This window comes from Ceratosolen solmsi, unplaced genomic scaffold (assembly GCF_000503995.2).
Source record: "Ceratosolen solmsi marchali unplaced genomic scaffold, CerSol_1.0 scaffold11, whole genome shotgun sequence".
Lineage (NCBI taxonomy): Eukaryota > Metazoa > Arthropoda > Insecta > Hymenoptera > Agaonidae > Ceratosolen > Ceratosolen solmsi.
The window spans coordinates 9,040,131-9,062,154 of record NW_011948416.1 but is presented as its reverse complement, the minus strand read 5'-3'; positions in this window follow the sequence as shown (position 1 = coordinate 9,062,154).

The following is a 22,024-nucleotide window of genomic DNA, read 5'->3' as shown; positions in this document are numbered from 1 at the left end:
TTTCTTTTCTTTTCCTTCTCTCTCTCTCTCTCTCTCTCTCTCTTCACCGGTTAGATACGCCAATTTGATACACCAGCACATATCATTGGAGATAAAGAACGCTAATTTGTACTGGGTTTATTTCAATTGTTAAATCAGTTACCGGACACGACTCATTTAACAACTTCGATATATCATTCAATGCTAACTATAATCAATAATCGAATTATACAATGGCAAGTGCTCAATACGAATGCTATTGTGCAGTGTTATAAAATAAATATTAGGAATATGTGTCAATCTAATAATGTACAGTAAATTAAAGGCATAAATTTTTTAAAGAACTTAGGAAGATGGAAACGAGCGTATATGGATAGAGCTTCAACGAATATAATTCTTCAAATATTATATGAAGGATCACGCGAAATAATAAATCGAGATAGCAAAAAGTTCATCGTTCGCCTAACTTCTCTATATAAACATATATATATATATATATATATATATATATATATAGAAGTGAGGTGGATAGTTTCGAGTCCGACCCATAAACAACACGACTAACGTAGAAGCAGTACGAACAATCGACTCAACAGCATGGAACAATGAAACCAACACAGACATACGGCAACTCGAGCGTAACGCCTCTGCCACCTCCTGCACCATCAGATACAAGAAAAACGTACAAGCACAGCCAATAATTCGCTGAGTGATATCAGAACGGCTGCTCTTAAATCAGAATCGTGACTGCGTCATTGGCAGGGAAGTATTGTAGCTGTAACGTTACGTACAAACACGAATGCACACGCGCACACGCACGCGCACATAGACATCCGCCTCTGCAGTTAAGCTAGGATTTGCTGTTACTACGACGAAAGCAATCGATGCATTTTGCGGTGTACGGATTTCTCAGCTTCGTCGAAAAATAACTGCAATAACTGAATCGGACGATAACTGGGCGACTTTGTAGCTTCTCTTATCCCCCACTCCCCCACCTCAACCGCGCAACCAGCCGCCGTCGAGTATCTGACATATCTAAGAGGAAGGCGGCGAGTAAGGTAGTTAGTCCCGAGATAGTCAGCAAACGTTTAAATGTAAACTTGGACTACTTGGACTATGCATGCCTCAACTAACCGCACTTTCACAGTTTGTATAATAATTTTATCGTTTGAATTACATATTGCAATTGATAAGACGATAAATTGATAAGAAAAATATTTAATCCATTGGCGCAAAAATATCAATAATAGGCGCGAATATTATAAAATTATATTTTCAAATTGAAGCTAACCCATAGGTAGGTAATTCAATTAAAATCTCAATAAATACAAGTAAACAACGCATATAAATTTACTGTTTAATTCTCATACTAGTGATGGTATGCTCAGAATCTTCCCAACTTGTGCTTCGGATTTATGGCTTCAATTATAACATAGAACATAGCAAGCGCCAACGCGAAATGCAAATGATTTCCATCTCCTTCGTCCTTAAAACGGCTCAACTTCACAAAACTACTCTTCATCTATCGCTCCAATACAACTTCTCTCGCATTTAATTATCTTCTCATGTTTGTTTGATGTAAACGTTATAAATTAATAATTAAAAGTTTATTAACCGATCGTTTATTTTTCATTTTTTTTTTTTTTATTTTTTTTTTTGCAACAACATCTGTTGTCAAATATTTCCTTATCGGGTCTATCGCATCCAATTCAATTTACCTTTTAATCATTAATTTTCTTTTTTAATATTCTCAGGAATCTCGGAAATTCTTCTTCTCTTAATAATTTTCCTCAATATTTTTTAAAGTTTATAGGTTGAATATTTTTTATTGGAAATTTGAATTTTTCTCCGCTAGAACTTATCTTCGACTCATCTGATATGCAGAGTTTTTCAGTTTATTTGGCTTTTTATTAATACGGCTATCGGTCTTATGCGATGAAGAAAATGCAAGATTTTAATTATGGGGTTCGCAGTATGTTTTATATTAATCATTGTTATTTTCAAACCAGATAAACAATATTCCACACCAAAAGTTATATCGAACAGAATATAATAATATCATAACAATATCCAGACAATAACAAAAAAAAAAAAAAAAAATTCTTTTAATTTCAATTTTATTATTTTATTACTTTATTTGTTATATGTTATCTTGCTGTATTAGTAAATATAAAGAAATTTTACTTATTCAATCATTCGTGTGTCTTATGTCCTGTCAAATAGAAAAGACTAAAATTCTTCGTATGATAATATGTAGTTAAAATTTAAATATACATAATTGTAGATATTATTTAAAAATGCACACACACACACACACACATATATATATATATATATATATATATATATAGTCTGAGAATGTATATAAATGATTTATAAATAGAAATTAATAAATGGCATTTAAATGCTCTACCGATACTCCACTACTATATCTTATAGATCTAAAAGCTGAATATAAAATTGTGCTTTTATCGTATGCTTCATAGAATAAGAAATTCGGATTTGGTTTATCAAGTCAATCTCATTACCCTTCTTCCAGGCTGACATCTATTTTCGTGAATTAACTCAATTATTTCATCCCTTGAATTCTCATTGCTCGTGGTATAATTTCTACTCTACGTGTCCCATTACCTTTCCTACACATTCTCTCTTCTTTTTGTCCTTTCATCCGCCCATCTCTTTTCCCTCTTTTTTCCGCAATCGTTAGTAGGGGGAGGCTCGACGTTAGTGCTTGCCAAAGTCCAAACCACCGAAACGTTGTATGGAACAATTTCGTCCTTCGACGTACGTGTCGCTCGAGGGACTGGGATTTCGTAATGCAGCTATTCTTTCCCGAGGTACAATGATATTTACTTGTTTTATCCCAGTAGTTCATATATCGAGATGTTCGCATATTAAATATTATAAAATCTTAATTTATGGGAGCGGATATTTTATTTAATATTTTATTAACAATTGTAATCTATTACAAATAATGTAGGCTTCGAACGTTGTCGATAAAGGTCAATGTATCGTCGGAAGTAATTACCATTTTATTCTTATGAATATAATTTTGTCACTGCACACACACACACACGCGCGCGCGCACGCACGCACACAAACACTTAAAAATTGTTCACGTATTTTATTCTTCTTATAAAGATTAACTAAATAAGCATAATCATCAGTTTTCATGATTAATAATTTAATTTGTAGCTTAAGAATGATAATATCGTTTTTTCGAAATTTAAAATCGAAATCAAGTTATTAAATATTGCTTGCACGTAAGAAAAAGTATCGTAGGTATTGTGCAATGATAAACATAAAATATGTAAAATTCTTTTTATGCTTATTACTAAAATAATCTCTTTACATCGTGTTAAAGATAACACTTCATTACAGCCAAAGTAATGGCGCTCACCATTAAAGTAGAACGAATCCAAAGTAAGTACCCATACTTAAATTCCGAAGGAAAAAAGAGCTGAAGAAGACAGAAAAACGCGATCTATCCGAGAAAAGTATAGTAAAAAATGAACTCGCCTCTTCCTCTCGTTATAGGAACCGAAATCGAAGCTTTTACATTTCGCCTGCTGCTTCGGACATTTTCCAACATCGATCGTACCTATTGTTCTTTATTTTTAATCTTCTTTGACTTATAATTTTTAGTGCTACTTTCTTATTCTAAAATTCTTATTATAATTTTTATGAATCCAGAGACTCGTTACTTTATTATTAATGCTGATCGAATATAGTTAATTTTTTTTCTTTTTTTCTTTTTTATAGTAATGTACTCTTACTGTTTTCAAATTCCATGCTTTTCAATTTAATACGTATTTCTCTTATCTAATTAAAGTGCCTAAAAATAATAAATATTATACGCTTTGAATTATCAAAAATTTTTCTAATTATTACGAGATCTAATTCATTAGCTACGATCGATTGCAACAGAATTATTTTATTGCAAAAAATTGTGCATATCTCTTTCATGATTTCTTCACTCTACTAAGCACAGATATTTATTATATAAAATTTACTAGAAATATCATGATAATTATTAATATTTAATTTTAAATAGCAATGTAATGGTAGCTCATTGAACTTAATTATTATATTTGTAAACGTTGATAAATTTTTTATTTTACGGAATCGATGACTTGGCGTAATATTATCTTTTGTTAAAATTCTCTGCCTCGTATTATGTTTTGTTCGCTCTCCAAGTCGAACGAAAATTGTAAACTTCTCCGGTGACATTACGTATTGGATTGTCGGCCCAGACAATTGTATTATTCATTGTTCCTTGGCACAAATCTTGACATCCCCTCTTTACTATAATTTACGAGAGAAAGGCCCTTTTAATACTCCCCATTTTCATTTCTCAAGTCTCTTCGATTATCGGCATTGTCTTTCCCATTCTGTAATTCTTGATCTTAATCTTACTTGTTAGAAAATTGCAAATAAAATATATGTGCAAACTAGACTAAGTATAAATTTTGCGCAGAGTTATTTTATGTACAAATTTCCATATAAATATTTATGAGTCGTAGATTAATCTTGTTTTTCGAAGATTACATTCCCTTAGTTTTCGAGGACAGTGAAAAGACTTTAGTAGGACAAAGGTCAGATTAAAACTTAATTCAATAACTAAAGATTTTAATATTTTCCTTAAATTATTATATTATTGTCCGTGTATAATAATAGCAATTTTTGTTACAAATAATCGTCAATCAATTATAATTTATAGAAATGAATTTAGCCAACTATGGATTATTAGTCATTGATCATAATTTGAATTAAATTTCACACTTCCAATTGTTTTTATAATAATAATTTAAAAAATAATATAATCTTATTATATTTTTTTTTTTTTTTTTTTTTTTTTTTTTTTTTTTTTTTTTGTAAAATAGGAGAAATGCAGTTTTTATGTTTGAGACGTACAGTTTTTTTTATATATGTTTTAAATGTAAAACTATAGGTAACTGACCGCGAAGGTGACTAATGCATAAGGAAACGTTTCATCAAGCTAAAATCAATATTGTAATCTTATTCAACTGCGTTCTAGTTCCGAAGATCAATTACGAAAAGACGAAAGTCAACTTGTGTCAGTGATGGGTTAATTGACATATTATACGATAATTAATAAATTGTAAGTAAAGAAAGTGTAGGTTCCGACTGTCGAAAAGTTCATCGACGCTAAAGAAAAGTTAAGCTTTTTGTAAAAACTATCCAGTTGGAATCCAGATAAATAGAAAGGTGATAAAATGTTCAGACTTATCGTACAATTATATTTTTCGCTGTCTTATGGTACCATGAAAATTCTTCCTCAATATCCATATTAACAAATGTCATTGATTTATAAAGTCATAAATATAAATTATATTTTAGTAGAGAAAATACAATCAAATTTATTCAAATATCACCGATCCTTTAACATACGGTACTTTTTTCATCCACGCACAAGCACACGAGCACGCACACACTCATACAAAAATCATGACGAATAAAAAACTTATATAAGATACTTTTTGAATAAGATATAAAATTCTTAGGACATGCTTATTCATAACATCAGTTGGCTTTATAGTTCATATCTGTACAGAAAAATGATTATCGTACTTTTGTAATAAAAGAGGAATCGCCCCTTTATCTTTTTTTTTTCTTTTTTTTTGACACACTTTCTGATTCCTATCTCATTTCTTGCTTAACGAAATCTGAAAGACCATCGACTCCAATCATCTACTTCCATTAGTCTATATAAGGCAAAAATGTATTTTATATGCACACCCTTTAACTCACCCCGCCCCCATTGCAAATAGAGGGTCTGTTAAAGCAGTGAATCATCAAAAAAGAAAGGGACCGCAATTATTCTTCTCTTTCTCTCGATTATTTTCAATGCCAGAGTCTGTTTGCATTTCGATTTTTATGAACACATTGATTGTCATACCCCCCCCCCACCTTCGCTTCGTCAAACATCTCTTTATACCGTATTATTGATCTAATCATTTACACATGTCTGTCATTTCACCCTCGCGCTCCACGGATTCACAGTTTAATAATGCCCGACAAAATTAATTTTGTTTAATGTGTCTACTCGGATTGGCTCATTAGCTAAGCGAATGAAAATATAACGTAATTTAGAATATTCAGGCCTTTTTTCATTTCTTTCTTTCTTTCTTTTGCTATTGCTGTAATAATATCATTCAATATATATCGTCAAGCTGACAACGATAAATTTAATAGCATAATTTGCTCAGTGATCATTAAAATATTGAAAATTAGGCTTTGTTGTCGTATAATGATAATATCTACTGTTGAATATCACTTTATTAACTCTTACGCCAATAACTGTAATTAATTTCTATGGAAAAGACACGAACAGTTCGTCGACACTCATATGGAAATAAATATTTGCATCGAAGGGGGTCAATATGTACGTCCCGACAGAGCTTAGTATTCGGAGAATCTCAAAAGTGACGACTACACCCTTGCACTACTTATGTCGGTATTTCCTACAAGTGAGGAGAAAGGCAGTGGTTTATACATAAGAGCAACTACTTCATATTCTCTAGTAGCGTATATAAGATAGAATAAACTTACAAACAACCTTACTGACGAGTTTACCAACGACCCAAGCCCAACGAAAGATGTATCCGTTTATCCAATGGGACTTCCGAGTATTTTTCATCCCTAGACAATTCACGTCAATTTTCCAATAAATTGCATCGTATCGTATTTTTATATGAGATATAAAAAATAATGAGAAATTAAATACCGAATGAATTTCATCAATCCTAACTTAAGCAAGTTTTAATAAGTTCTATACAATAGAATCTTATTTACTGCTATAACTCAGGCGTCTTTCATGTTTGTCGGTTATAGGTAACTTTCCAATAGGCTTTAGTTAAACTTATAAAACAAAATTTTTATTTGTTTTCGTCAATGTAAAATTTACTTCAAAATCATAATATAATAGGAATTTTATTTTTAGAAAATTTATTAGCACGGAAGCGTTGCTCCTGAAAAATACGTCTTTCTCGGAATCTTTTAATAATAAACTATAAGAAATATTTACTCAAACAGAGGCCGTCATTAGAACGAGTTTTTTTTTTTAAGAATTTTTAGTTTATTAGTGACTTACGAAAAGTAGTAAAAGTTTACTTTAGTCGGCCCCTCCAACATTTTCATTTCTGTCTACTTGAACGTATTTACATATTTGCACAATAATAAAGTGAATGATGAAAAGAAAAAAAGAAAATTTTTTTTCCACTGCTTCAAGAATAGAATGCTCGATAAACATAGATTTACATTTGTAATTGAAATTTTCTTTTCATTGTTAAATCAAGAGCAGATCCTATTATATAAATGAACGGTGGTAATGCACATTTCATTCGAAGTTATATTACGAGGATTTGTATTAAGAAATTAATATTACATTTTTACTAATCTCGTAGCTAAATTTATCTTATATTTACCTTCTATCCTTCTTTTCTGAAAGCCGTTAAAATAATTCATAAGTTTTTATTGTCATCGCAGTGACGTTATCGTACAACGTTATTATTAGATTGGATTGGATTATCTGCTCATAGATAATTTCAATATCCGGGATATAAAGTTTCTGCTCGTATTAATTGTGATCTTAGGTTCTTAATATTATACAGACAGTATTTAACATATTTGAATAATTTACTTTGGAATATGTAAAATGCATCGAAATATTGTATCTCGATAATTTTCGATCCATTTTTCACATAACAACTAATAATTTTCAATAAATTTCAATTATTCATATTGATTTATAAAGAAAATGAACTTATCACATCGGCATACATTCAAATAAATTCAATTATTTATTGTCGTGTATAATAGTTTACTTAACGGCTAAACTATTTAATTGATCTACTCGTCAAATTTTGTAAAATACATTTAAATGCAAAACGTGAAAACGTGCTCAAACATCTAATTTTTTGCATGAGTTTTTTAATTTTGTAATGAATAAAACAAAATTGTCATATGAAATGAGTTTAAAAAATATGTAAAAATCTGTTAATATATTTAATCTTTATTATCTTAATTTATTTCTTATGCAAATTTTTATCGCAGGCTTTGATTCGTCAAGTTTTTGATTTGAGAAAAATTTATCTTCCACCTTTATTTTTGAAGCATAAGCAAAATATATGCGATCGATACAATAATAATATTTCCTAGATAATAAATAATGATATTTTTTATAACAAGTTCCTAATATTGCTAATTATTGTCTCAAAATCTATGTCTCGATAATTATAATTAAATTTTAAATTTAAAATGAAATCTCAGTTTCATTATTATTGCAATTTTCTAGTGGAATATCTATAGAATCATAATTTTAAATTGATCCATAAATTATAATATAAATTTATAATAATTTTTGTAGTGAATACCTGAATCGATTTATAATCTCCTATTGCAAACACATTTGAATAATACGTCTATTAGAACGAGTGCTAGTCAAATTTTTACAAATATTATTAGTTAATAATTCAATTTATATAATGAGAATAATTAAAGACCATAAAAAAATGTTTCAATTTAACGGATCAATTGAAAATTAATATATTATAGATACATTTTTAATAGACATTATTATATTATTGAAAAAATACTTAGCTTTTATTATATATCACTATTTAATAAATAATTAAAAGATAATTTTATAGTTCATCCTTTTAAGATTTGATTTTACATAAAAAATACTTTATGGCTTGAAATAATTTCAATACATTAAAACTGTAAAATATTAAAATATTAAATCATATTTTTAGAGAGAGAGAGAGAGAGAGAGAGAGAGACAGAGAGAGAGAGAGAGTGCAAATGAAGACTTACGCGAAACTTGAGTCCCATTTTCCGTATCAACATACTATCGAAATTCATTGCTCAAGCTGAACTCTGTCGAATGCCAATTATATTATTATTGGAAAGTCATCACACTTATACTATTAAGGCTAACGTTACGTTTACAAAATAAACTTGCTTATATGCAAGTGTCATTACTTATCTAGTTTTCATGTCGATTATCTTAGGTATATAAAATTTTGTATATAAAATTAGGTATATAAAATAATTATATTGTATTTTCGTTGAAATTATTTCTTCAGACATGCAGATTAGGTACATTAGTGCTAAAATTATGGAAATGTCCCTGAATAATAATAATAATAATAATAATAATAATAATAATAATAATAATAATAATAATAATAATTGATATCTAATAAGAACTTAAATTAGATTCAAATATGCATTAAAATAAATATATTCAAGTAATTATGCTAAACGTGAATTTGGATATCATTGCTGTAACGCTCTGTAGTTTTCTATCATAGAAATGATAAGCGGACCAAGTAACAATTAATTATAATGCATCGATTTTAGCGAGTATCGTACGAAAACATTTTCATATTATCGATATGTGAATGGAGTATTCGAAAGGGCTTGATTAGAGATGTTATAACTAGGAAAGATAAACACAAATTAACTGTAAGTGCAAATCAGTTCATCATATATTATGTCAGATATATCAGCTTATCGGCGATAATAAATTCTCGTCACATATCCATGTAATAACTAGTAAGGTTTTTTTATTTCTCTGTAGTTACAACGTTCTCCTAATAATTATTCATTCGATTTTCGTTATGCAACTTGAAGGCTTTGATTTAAAAATTATTAATTTCAATATTGATAATTTGTATTTTAGTGATATATAAATTGTTGCTTCTCCTTAGTCTATGCATCTTAAACGAATAATTACGAGGGAAATAATGTGATGTACAAAACTATATCTGATTTGAATATATAAACATTTAATGTAATTGTGTTTCCCGAGAAAAAATTACATATATAATGAATATAGATTTTCTTTAATAAGAAAAACGATTAATCATTAAAATCATTAAAATTCATTAAGGATAGTATTTTATGAGCTCGTGAACCTTTAATTAATTAAAAATAATTTTAATTAAAATTATTTTAATTCAGATTGCTTTTAATATTATTATATAATATTTTTAATTTAATAAATGGCTTATAAGTTTTTATCGAATTAAAAATATAGAAAATCACTTTATCAATTTATTTCATGTGCAATCTGATAATCTTATTTCAAATTAATTTGAAATAGTCAATGCAAATTGATGTGAAACATAGTAAAAAAATTTTTTATTCATTCTTCATTTTGAAATAATATGACTTGAATGTATGATTTTATATTACGTAGAAATATTGAATTTCGTATCCACTTGAAAACATTACTTTACTCGATAATAAAATTATTATTGCAATATCTAACTAAAGTGACTATTGTGGCGCGACTATTGATAATTTAGAAATTTTCATATCGCATTCGATTATTCAGCACTAACATTTTTCATTTGATATTCAAAAATAACCAACATATTGTAGGAAATTTCATGCCTTTGTGTAATAAATGTTTAAAAAGGAAAGAGACTTATTTCCCTTATTTTTCTTTTATCACAATATATTAAGGTTCCTAACATAAAGATTATTAACATTACAAATTTTGTCTCAAATGTTCGATTCATTCAAGAAGTTATGGAAATTTGACGAAATGAACATTAGTCGATTGTTAAGAATTTTCTGTAAAATTCTGTATCCTATGATTCGTATATCCGAGAACATAAGACATCATTCGAGTCATCGTACTTTCTTACATATTATATCACATTCATTTTCACTGCTCGTAACTTTCTATATCACCTGCCTTATCTATCTGCCTATCTACTTTATCATGCATATATGAGCTTTATGTGTTACAATCTCTACTACACTATCCACAGCAATGTGGCTTTGCTAAATAACGATCTACGATCTAGGAAGTCGCGCGACCCAAGTAGCGCACGTAGCCTTTCACGCGCGCAATTTTTCTTTCCATGTGCATGGACAGGAGGTACTTTATGCGTTTTTACTTAGAAGAAGTTTATAGCTTTCTCGGCAGGCCATATGCATTAAAACCAAAATGGCTCATCATGTCAAAATATATGCACGTGCGCTTGCACGTGTGTCTTTACACGTACGCACGCAAGTACGCACGCGGGCGCGCGCGCACACCATGTTTATCGTCTGCCGGTATGGGGTGGAATTATACTGCAATCCTTTCTTCGTCAAATTTTCTTCCTTATCACCATTATTATTTTCATTTACTTTGATTTCGATTATATTGCTTTTATCGCGAATATATCGTTGATAAATTCAGATGTACAGTTAAGTATTTGGCTTTGTTCGAGTAGAAAAAGTGAAATCTTGTAAAAATTATCGCGTGTATCGCGAGGATACGACATACTTTATTAAGAATGCAAATCTCAATTTTGCATTGTATTATATATTACTAGAAAAATATTTCATCTCTGCTATATTATATATGTTTACACATTAATGAAATAATTTAATTATTAATGCATAAAGTACATGTAACTGCCATTTTAATAAATGACTGTTGTACAAATTGTTTTACTTTTTAAAAATTGAATATTACTTAAAGTACTCAATAAATTTTAGTATTCGATATTTAAAATGATCTCGATATTCCCGAATAAATTAATATGTATCGATATATTCACCATACATAATATCCAAAATTATTATTTTAATCTGATAGATGGAATAGTCGTTTTAATAAGAATTCATAAAGTAAAAGTCATAGTTTTCACCGTTGAATATCTCGGGGTGTGATATTCATCTTTTACAAAGATTTATTTTACGTTTTTAATTTCAGCAACTCCCATGTGTTCCCCTTGGAATTCAGTCTTACTTTACGATCCGCGCCGCATGAATCGCCGATTTTGTAATTTTGCATGATTGAAAGCATCAGCAATCATTATTATGGAATTTTAAAATATGACACATCCTGCGTAATTAATGTGAAATGTAAAATTCTTATTTAGCGGTGCTGAGCAAAAAGTAGCGTAAAGCCTTCACGGGTCGTTTTCAAATTTTAATTTACATCGAAATTGACACGTGCCAGTTCAAGTAATATTACATTTTCATTATGTCGAGTCCACTTATGGTCCATTCATAGTTGGAAATCTCGCATTTTATTGAAGATTGCGATAGGCGAAGGGAAAATGACGACGGTCGTACCAAATGGTTGATTACTGCCGCAGTTAACAATCGTGGGGAGTGGACCGACCGTTTGCCCTAAGAAAGCCGATTTAGTCTGTGTGAGAGGAATAGCGTCGGACGCTCGGTTGCCGACTTCGTTTGTGTTAGTGCAGCCGCTGCCCCTTGTCGCAGTGTGGCTGTGCTTTCTCTTCCTCTGTCTTTTGCAGACTTAATACAACCCGACCTTTAGAGTTGAGCAGTGCGTGCCAGAAGAAAAGGTCTTTTGAGTAGTGCGGATCCTGCGGAAGGAGCGTAAATTCAGGGGACGAAGTGAAATTATCATGGATGCGATGGATAGTTGGATATCCCCGGAGCACGCTTAGATGTTATTCATTTCTAATGATCTTTTTACGATATAACAATACGATTATAATTTTGGAATATACAATAGATTAGAGAATATTTGCGGATAACCGTATAATAATGAGCTTCATTAAATTGCATTGAAGTATATTGAATTTCATTTGTCGTCATTATACATTGGTCGGACCTATTTCACTGTATTTACTTTTATCCAGTTCGTCTTTATCTCTGTGTTTAATTTATTTTGTCGGGTCTCCTTAAACACGACGGATCAACCTGACGATCAATCGGTCGATGCAGACGCTTTTCACGAGCCTGATGGAAAACTCGCGTGTCCCTAAGGAACAGCATCACATCACCAGGAGCCTCGCCACCTCCCATTTATCGCAAAAGAAAGCTGATGTTTTAGCACTACAAGGGCTGCGAGGTAAGTCACTCGCTGGGGGCAAAAAGCATAATCAGATACAGCGAGTTGCCGGTGTCGTCGAGGAAAAAGTAACTCTGGTATTGACATCGATAGCCTAACAAGAAAACTGCTGATACTATGCCAATATTGATATTTTAGTGAATTATGTGATATGATAGTATACGAAGCGTCGTCACATTTTTTTCTTTTCGTGTAATGAATAAGAAAATGTTACTCGGCAAACCATTGAAACTTGCTAATTAATAAAAAATAATTTTTAACGACAGCATCGATTCAGTAATTTAAGTAACAAATTAAAAATAATTTAAGTAAACAAACGCGAAAGTTTATTATATTAAATTATTGTAATACTGAATTTTAGTATTTAAATCAAATTTAATTAAAAATGTATGAAACTATGTACAAAATCCATTGAAAACTTAATGCACTCATTTGGAAGATTAATGTTTCAACATTTATCGTTTAATTTAGTCGCTGGGCTAATAGCATATTCATAAATGTCTTGAAATCTCTCGGGCGACTTATTAATGACGTATCATTGCTCAGGATAACGTTATGTATTTGGGAATATAATTCATTAACATTACGTTTTACAGTCTAATTGTTTTTGGCTAACCGAATTTTTGCTTATAAGAGCGACGTTTAATTTCCGTTTAGTACCATCGACTTTCATACGATTTTACGAACTGATTCGCGATTTCATCACGGAGTTCATTCCCACTCGGCGACGGGATGAAATTCCTCGTGCGTGGGTGCAAAAACACAATGACCAGCAGGCATTTTGACGTCGGTAGGGAATCTCTCCTGGATAAGCAGCAAGCAGAGTCGATGAATTTGCGAAAGAATATTTGCAGATAGATGTGGTGGAAGTAGCTTGATAAGATTTGCGATATAAATAACGGGAGTAATAAGAGAAATTCAATGAAAAAAGAGGCAAGAAGACATTATAAAATGATAATAAAGGTTGAATGGTGATTTTTAATAAAGATAAACAAGCTTTGTTGATGCTGGGAAAACGCGGTTCTATAGAAAAAAAGTAATTATTACTTAGTGAGCTCAAATATAGGTAATAAATTATATTAAATTATTTACTTAAAAATTTCAAATATCAATTGTTTAGAAAGAACGTTTCAGCAAATATGAAAGCCAAAATTATGAAAAAAAAAAAAATTTCAAACACGGAATAAGATGATTACCTATGATGACCTTTGATTGTAATTCTTATCATAATATTGATTTCTATGAATAATTTATGTGATCATAATTTCAAAGATTATATATGCTTAATGCTATATAGTGAAGGTACAAGGATATATTGCAATTTTTACATGAATATTAATATTTAATCAATGAATACGAATAAAAAAGACTGCTATATAAATCTATAAATTTGCACAATTTTGCTTCTACGCACTTGTATAAAAAAGAAATTCTTTAGGCTCAATAAGAGGCGAAATAATTATAAAATACAGTATTCGGCAATTTTCAGCTAAATAGTATCGATTGGTGGGTAATGAAAATTTTGCTTTATTAAAAATTTGTCTCGTCGATTAAACAGAGTCGTAAAAGCGTTGAATTCTGAGCGAAAGCTCGTGACGTTCACGGGAAATGAGTAAATCAGGATCACGGAAAAGGGAATGAAGAAGAAGAAGAAGAAGCAGAAGAAGCAGAAGAAGAAGAAGAAGAAGAAGAAGAAGAAGAAGAAGAAGAAAAAGAAGTCGCGGAAGCGTAATTTATAAACAGAACTTCGAGACGCAACAGACCGACGTTGTCTGCGCCGGAAACGGGGAAGGTGTAAGATGGTAAAACTTATTATAAGAGGGATGGAAAACGCCGTTGGAGGATTTTATTCCTTACGATTGGTCGTCCTGGTGCTCCTCTCTGTGGTACTTTCAATTTTACGGCCCATTTGAAAAGCCACTTCGTGATAATTTTACGTAGGCGAATTCTCTTCTACAACATTTTCTCGGCTGTCTTCTTTTATCGATTATCTAGCCATATCTTGTGCAGTGAATTTATATAATTAGGCGTAATTTTTAACTTTATTGCCCGATCGATATTAGATTGTAAATGCATAGCGCGGACATATATATATATATATATATATGTATATATATATCATCGGGTTATTCGAGTTTAATCGATAATAATAATAATAATAATATAAGTTCAAAATGGCTCTATACTCTTAATGGAATTTTATTATTTATTATTTCTTATATTAATTGATAGTTAATTATAGGAAGCCATACCGTCAGTTTATTAGCCATATATTAAATATATTAACAATTGTATAATTAAAAGAATCATAACCTAAATTAAATCTAAATTAATCATCTAGTAAGTATTTTTTATATACTCTAGCATATATGTATTTTCAAATATAAGGACAATGTCTTGGTAATATTTCAATGGGTTTGACGTTCGATTTCATGGTGCTATTAGGACATAAGAACGACATGAGGAAAAGGAGTAAACAGGCATGAGCAGCTCAGTTGACAGATGAACATCGGTTGAGAAAATGAAAGATCCAGTAATGGATTTCCCACTAAATAAAGCTACCTACACTTTTTTCATCGTTTCCTTCTTCGTAAGCAATAAAGATTGTAAATGCACATCAATATATTTAGAATATCTTATAGAGAAGATTTCTATACTTCAATTAATAATATATTAAATTATGGAGACGTAAAATGGTAAATCAGTTTTTTATGAAATTCTTTATTGCTATTTGAAACTATTTTATGTGATACAACGACATTAATAACGTGTCTAGATGATTAAATGTTTTTGATAACCCTCGAATCTTATAAATTTCACATGATCTCGTAAGTTTTTACATCAGGAATAATAAAAATAATTCGTTTTTTCATTGGGATAGGCGAGTAAGCGAAGAGATTTGTGAAAATTCATGACAATGTAATTTACAAAATTTTAGTGCGGATTTACGAGCAGCCGATGAAATAAAACCGTACTTAAAATTTTCTCTACTTAATATCTTGAAGAATTAAGGAAAAGGTAGAATTCTTCATACTACTCCATTATAAAGCTATAAAGGCTAAATGCTTTGTCTTACACTAATTTGATCATACGATGTCCTGTATCTATACATTCAATTACATGGCTTCTAAGCATTAGTTAATGGTAAATTATAATCCCTCTATGTAATATATTTATGTGACATCGGTGCTGATGAACAAAATGCATAAGCAAAGTAAAGCAAATCTCCCCTCGTTCGGATAATAACATATTCTTTCAACCTAATTCTAAATATTAAACGGATATATCATCTACACTTATGACATGATGAATGTGTATGAATCTATTTCTACATAAAATCAAAATCAACCGCTGCTATTATCGAGTACCTCGAGTTATATTAGATATTGTATCATGCCAACGTATTATCAGAATGAAAAGAGAATTTATAGCTATAAGCGCTAGAGGCAACTACTCCACAATAATAAATATAATATAGTAATGATTTTTTTCCTGTAAAATATATGCCTTATAATAACAATCATTATATAATATATTATAATGAGCTGTTTTAGTGACTTTTTTTAGTGTTAAATTTTATAAATATGTGAACTATAATATTTTTAGAATTATATAAAACAGTAGTTGCGATACTATTAAAAATATTCAGACAAGATTTATTGACAAATATTATTTAAATTGAAGGAAATAGCTATTTGGAATTATGGTTAGATTAATTATAAATTAAACTTTCTTCAAATTGCAAATTTTTCACAATAACTATATTTGAAATCTAATTTCACTTAACTATATATATATATATATATATATATATATATACACTTATACTAATTTAAATTCAATTGTACATATAATTTACAATTCAGCATGAAATTTTATAACACATTAAGCTATGATTTTTATGGTATACAATTATTTTATTGATAAAATCAAGATAAAATTTATATTTATAAGGGGATATATTACGACATCGTTCTCAAAAAATCAGACGATTTTATGTCATTTACTTCAAAATTTTGAAAATAATAAAATCGTTGGAAAAATTTAAAATTATCCACTAAGTTTATTTAAATTTGTACTTTACTAATGCAATTTTTCTGAAATGATTGATATTGTTTTAAAAATTATGAAAATAAAATTTTAATGATCATATAGCCGTGGTGTAGTTATCAGTTGCTATATTTGAAAATTGCTATTTTTTTTTTTTTTTTTTTTTATCACATATATTTTTTAATATTAAAAGTAATTGTATGGTATAATAAAATCTTTTGTAAATATTTAGATTTTTTCGTTGTTTAATAAAGTCCTCATACTCGTACTGTTTTACTTTAAATTTTTACAAAACAATATAGAGTTTAAAATAAAGAGGCCCTTACTCTTTTCAAACTGGTTCAAATTAAATTATCTCTTGTATTTTTTAGTGGCACGCCTGTCAATATCTGGCCACGTTTGCCCCAACAGAGTAAAATACACGTTGTTACTCCTTAATTATTTAACTGCCTTTTATTTCTTTGAAAGAACAAACTTAATTTTGAAAAATGAATATTGTTTAATATAAAATGTATTTGAAAAGGCAGAACTTTTTAATTATAATAATTTCATAATACGTATACAAACATATAATTTTCCGTTTGTTAAACCATATAAGTAACAAAATTCACTTTATTCGAAATTATGCATCATATGTAGTTAGATAAATATGGTTATTTTCATGATTGAATTTTGAATAATGTTTATCTGTATAAGATAGAATCTGTTTTATCCGGTAAACGCAATGTTTTCCGTTAAAATAATTTTACACTTGTTATATTTTTATTCTCTGTGCATTATCCTGTTTACAAAATTTTTTAAAAACTTTTCTTTCATATTTTATGACACAAGACTATATAATTTTTTTTTTTTTTTTTTTTTTTTTTTTTTTATTATCTCGAAATTTGACTTTAAAGCAGAAAAAGGTATTTCGAGAAGAAACAACTTGCTTGGAATTACATAGAATACGGGAGCAAATTTTTTCTTTGTCAAATGTTAAGTAGAATTAGAACATTTAAGACGAAAAAAATACAATGAAATAGAATTAACTATTTGAAAATTCATTCTTTTCGTATTTCACGTACAATCGTCTCGGACTGTTGGACACCTTTAAACACACTAAACGTTCGAAGCGATAAAATTGCTGGAGCAGATAACTGCCGAGGAATTATTTCGTATCTCAATTTATAGGAAGACTGTTGGAAGAAAGCAGAGATCATGTAGCATGTTGAGGTCACGGCTACTCTAGAAGGGAAGAAATATAGATATGGAAAACTAACGAGAAAGTGAGAGAGAGAGAGAGAGAGAGTGAACAGGTGGATGGATCCCGAGGGAAGAACGCACGCGAAGATTATAACTGTCGACCCTCGTTATAACGCGCAAGCTCTCGCTTATTATAAGCCGCCGCCGGCGAAGACCGAATTCTATGCGTGTGTATGTTGATGTTGATCTCGTACGTCAAGTGCATCACAACAGACTTCATCACAGCCTCTGTGCGAAAAACAATTTTCCCTCGAACGCTCGCGAAAGCACGAACGGCTTTTTATTGCGACGCGTGACTCTGCGATTTTTCTTCTTTTATTTAAGGATAGAATGTAGCGGGATATAAAAGTCCCCTCATTTTCATATAAAATATTTGGATAAACGTAAGGCACACGTTTAAATATATACCGATCATGCTTTGTGCGATTTTCTTCATCTTCTTTTTCACATGCGATTTCATACAAAAGTATCTTATCGTACAGGAATTTGTCAGCTAAAGTTCAGTATGTACTTATAATGTGTAAGTTTCATTAAAAAAAAAAAAGAAAAAAAAGAAAAAAAAGAAAATGGAAGCAAATTAAAATAGAATCGAAGAAAATACGTGACGTATCATCGGCTTATAAAGCAAGGTGGAGTTGGTGATAGTTGAATATCTGTATAAATTGCTGTAATAATGATATAAAAACAAGTTGAACCGAAAATAAACAGTAGGATAAACTCAAAATCAAAGTAAATTTATCGTTTTAACATTCATTGTACGTTTGTGGGTGTGTGTTTATTTAAGTGTATGGATGTGTGATAAAAGTTGGATTTGTAGAATGTCGGAAACAAATGCTTATAGATCAATTTCTCGTAAAATATAAGAACATCTGTCTTTGTTATTTTCGACCCTTCTTGACGTACCTTAGATTCGTTTCGTATAACGCATATATGAAATTTATTGTAAAATTTCATCCATTTGTTATTAGATGGTAATGATGGAATATGGCTGTCTTGAAATATTTGTAATTTGTAAAATCTTGTATTTTACAACAAATTAAGAAGGAAATTATTTTCATACAAATCATACAATGTATTTTAAAAATATTTTCATTTCAATAGGTAAATATTTGTTCTTTTCATAAATGCGTTTTAGTTCTTTCAATAGTGCACAAAATAGTGGAAATAAATTATGATATTTTTAATTAAAAACTTTTGTAAGCTCGAGTACATGTTCGATTAATGTAACTAGTCGTCGCAGTTCATTTATATAAAACGCATAAAGATATTTTCCATTGTCTTTTATATTCAGATAATTAAAGCGTACGTAAGCTCTTCCAACAAATACATGAAACAAGGAATAGAAAGTCAACGTAGTATAGGAATTCGTCTTAAGTAAGTATTTGCACATAAAACATATGAAAGCAAAACTACAAGTTATGGGAGCTAAAGAGTCCGAGGGTGAAACTAAAGGAGGGATACGCGAAAATAAATACTGAGCGTCGGAAGATGAACGAGCAGCACGAGAGTGAGAAGTAAAAATGAAGAGTAAGAGTTCTTGTAAGATCGTTATCGTCAACATTTATGCCCGCATTTATCAGAGAAAAATACCCTCGTGCAAATCATAGCCTCACGTGCCTCAAGCATAACGAGAAAAACTAGCCGCTACGATGTTTTAACTAATTTTGTCGAGTGTCGGCCGTGAGTTATATCAGCTTCTACATACGACGAATCCTAATGATTTTCATAGATTATTTAATTCTCATGTATATCTTACAACCTCTATTATCTAATAGAATTCAACTTTTTTTTTTACGTTCATAATCTGTAGTTTACGCAACTTTTTTTTCTTATTCAATTCAATAATATTAATGAAATGGAAAAAGAAATTCAACTATTATAATATTCTAATTTATTACATTTCAATTTTCAAATTATTTTCCAACTTTAAACAATATTTTATATACAGCAAGGTAACATTTTATTTTACATTGTCTTAATATCGGCATTCAACAATCACTCTAAACTTTGATTATAAATTGTTAAGCATGAAATGAAATGATTATTGCATATATTCTCTATCTACCTCTGACTCTCTTCTACCTGATTTTAAGAATACATTATTAAATATTGAAGGGAAATAAAATTTATAATATAAAATAATATACAATATCATTAGTAATTTATGCAATTTGATGGAACATTAATTCATTGTAAATACTTACACTAAATTAAAAAAAAAAAAATTGTAATAACGGTATCGTGCTCGGTAATGATCAAATGGAAAATCCACGCATAGAAGTATACGCGGAACGTATATTATAAATTGAAAATTAAAATTGATTTCTAATGTTTTGAGTTATATGTGTATATTGATGAAGACGAACGATCATTGCATATAATGTAAGATAGTAAAATTAATTTGGCTATCCGAATATAAAAAAAAAACCTCAGAGATGAGCATACATTTGGAAAAAAAATGGAGTAATGCTGGAAATTCATTTTCTCAGTAAACTTGAGTAACCTTAGTAAGTAGAGCTGATAACGTAAAACATTTTTTAAACCATCCAAAGATAATATAAGTTTTAATGACTTTTTTTTTACTTTTCTTTCTTTTTTCTTCTTCATCTTCATCTTCATCTTTTTTTTTTTTTTTTTTTTTTTATTTTAATAAATTTTAATATACATTTAGGGTTTCTTTCTATAAAATAAGACTATTTACATAGAACTTAAAGTCACAACTATTGCACTATTATTTCAAGATTACTGAATGTCGGAATGCTCAACGATAAATCTATTTGTATAAACATACGAATAAAAATATTCATACTGATATATAGATGATAGAGAAAAAAAATTACATAATATAGAAGTAGGCACGATCGTCTTGATTTTTTAAGGAAAAATTGGTAAAATCGTCGACTGATTTTTGCAGGAAAATTGCTAAGAATATTTCATCATTATTATATCACAATAAGATATATAAAGTCATTTAGTACTTTAGGGAATTAGTAGAGTTTTCATTAATTCTATTTTAATATTGTTACAACTATAAAATGGAAAAATTTTCTTTAAAGGTAATTTGAAAGCAAAATAATAGAAAAATTCTTTCAACAATACTTTAATTAATTTTGAATGTTTGATCACTAAGAGCAACGAACAGCATTAATTATTCTTAAATTCAATATTTATATATTATTTTTAAATGAAAATTAGGGTGGAAAATTTATATTCCTGCTTACTAAATAAATTAATCAAATTTAATATATATTTCATTATTGTTATTCAAACAATTACAATGAATTTCATATTGAAGTTTACATATTGTATGTTACATATATGAGTAAGTATTATAAATAAAATAATACCAGCATCTATATTAACGTAAATTTATTATAAATATTATAAATTAATTGAATTTTCAATTTTCCAAAATATTTTTATAACGACACTTTACACTCTCACTTTCTTGTGACGCAATTCTGTTTCAAGTGGGGTTCCCCCACTGGAGTTGTTGAGATCTGGAGCCCCCATACAATTGCTTGGATTTCCCTGATGCTGTGGGACGCGGCAGGTGATATAGGGTCAGTAATTACCCCCCGCTCAGCGGTGTTGAGCCGGTTGATATCAGCTCTGAAGACTTCCAGAGCATCCTTCAGGATTTGGACTAGCTCTTTCGACCTATCAACCACTGCCACCACACTTGTGGCCAAACTCTTCATAGCCGCGGTTCTAACAAGCTCTGGGTAGGGTAGGCGGAAGTGCTCTGCAATCCCTATCCATTTACAGGATGAGCTGCGCCCTCGCCATCGAGCCTGGGCGACGACCAGGTTGTTTTGCGCTTCCATATATGCCTCAGCCACCTCAGCATTTGGGGCTATCTCTGGAATACAAGCCAGAAACATCTCACCAGTC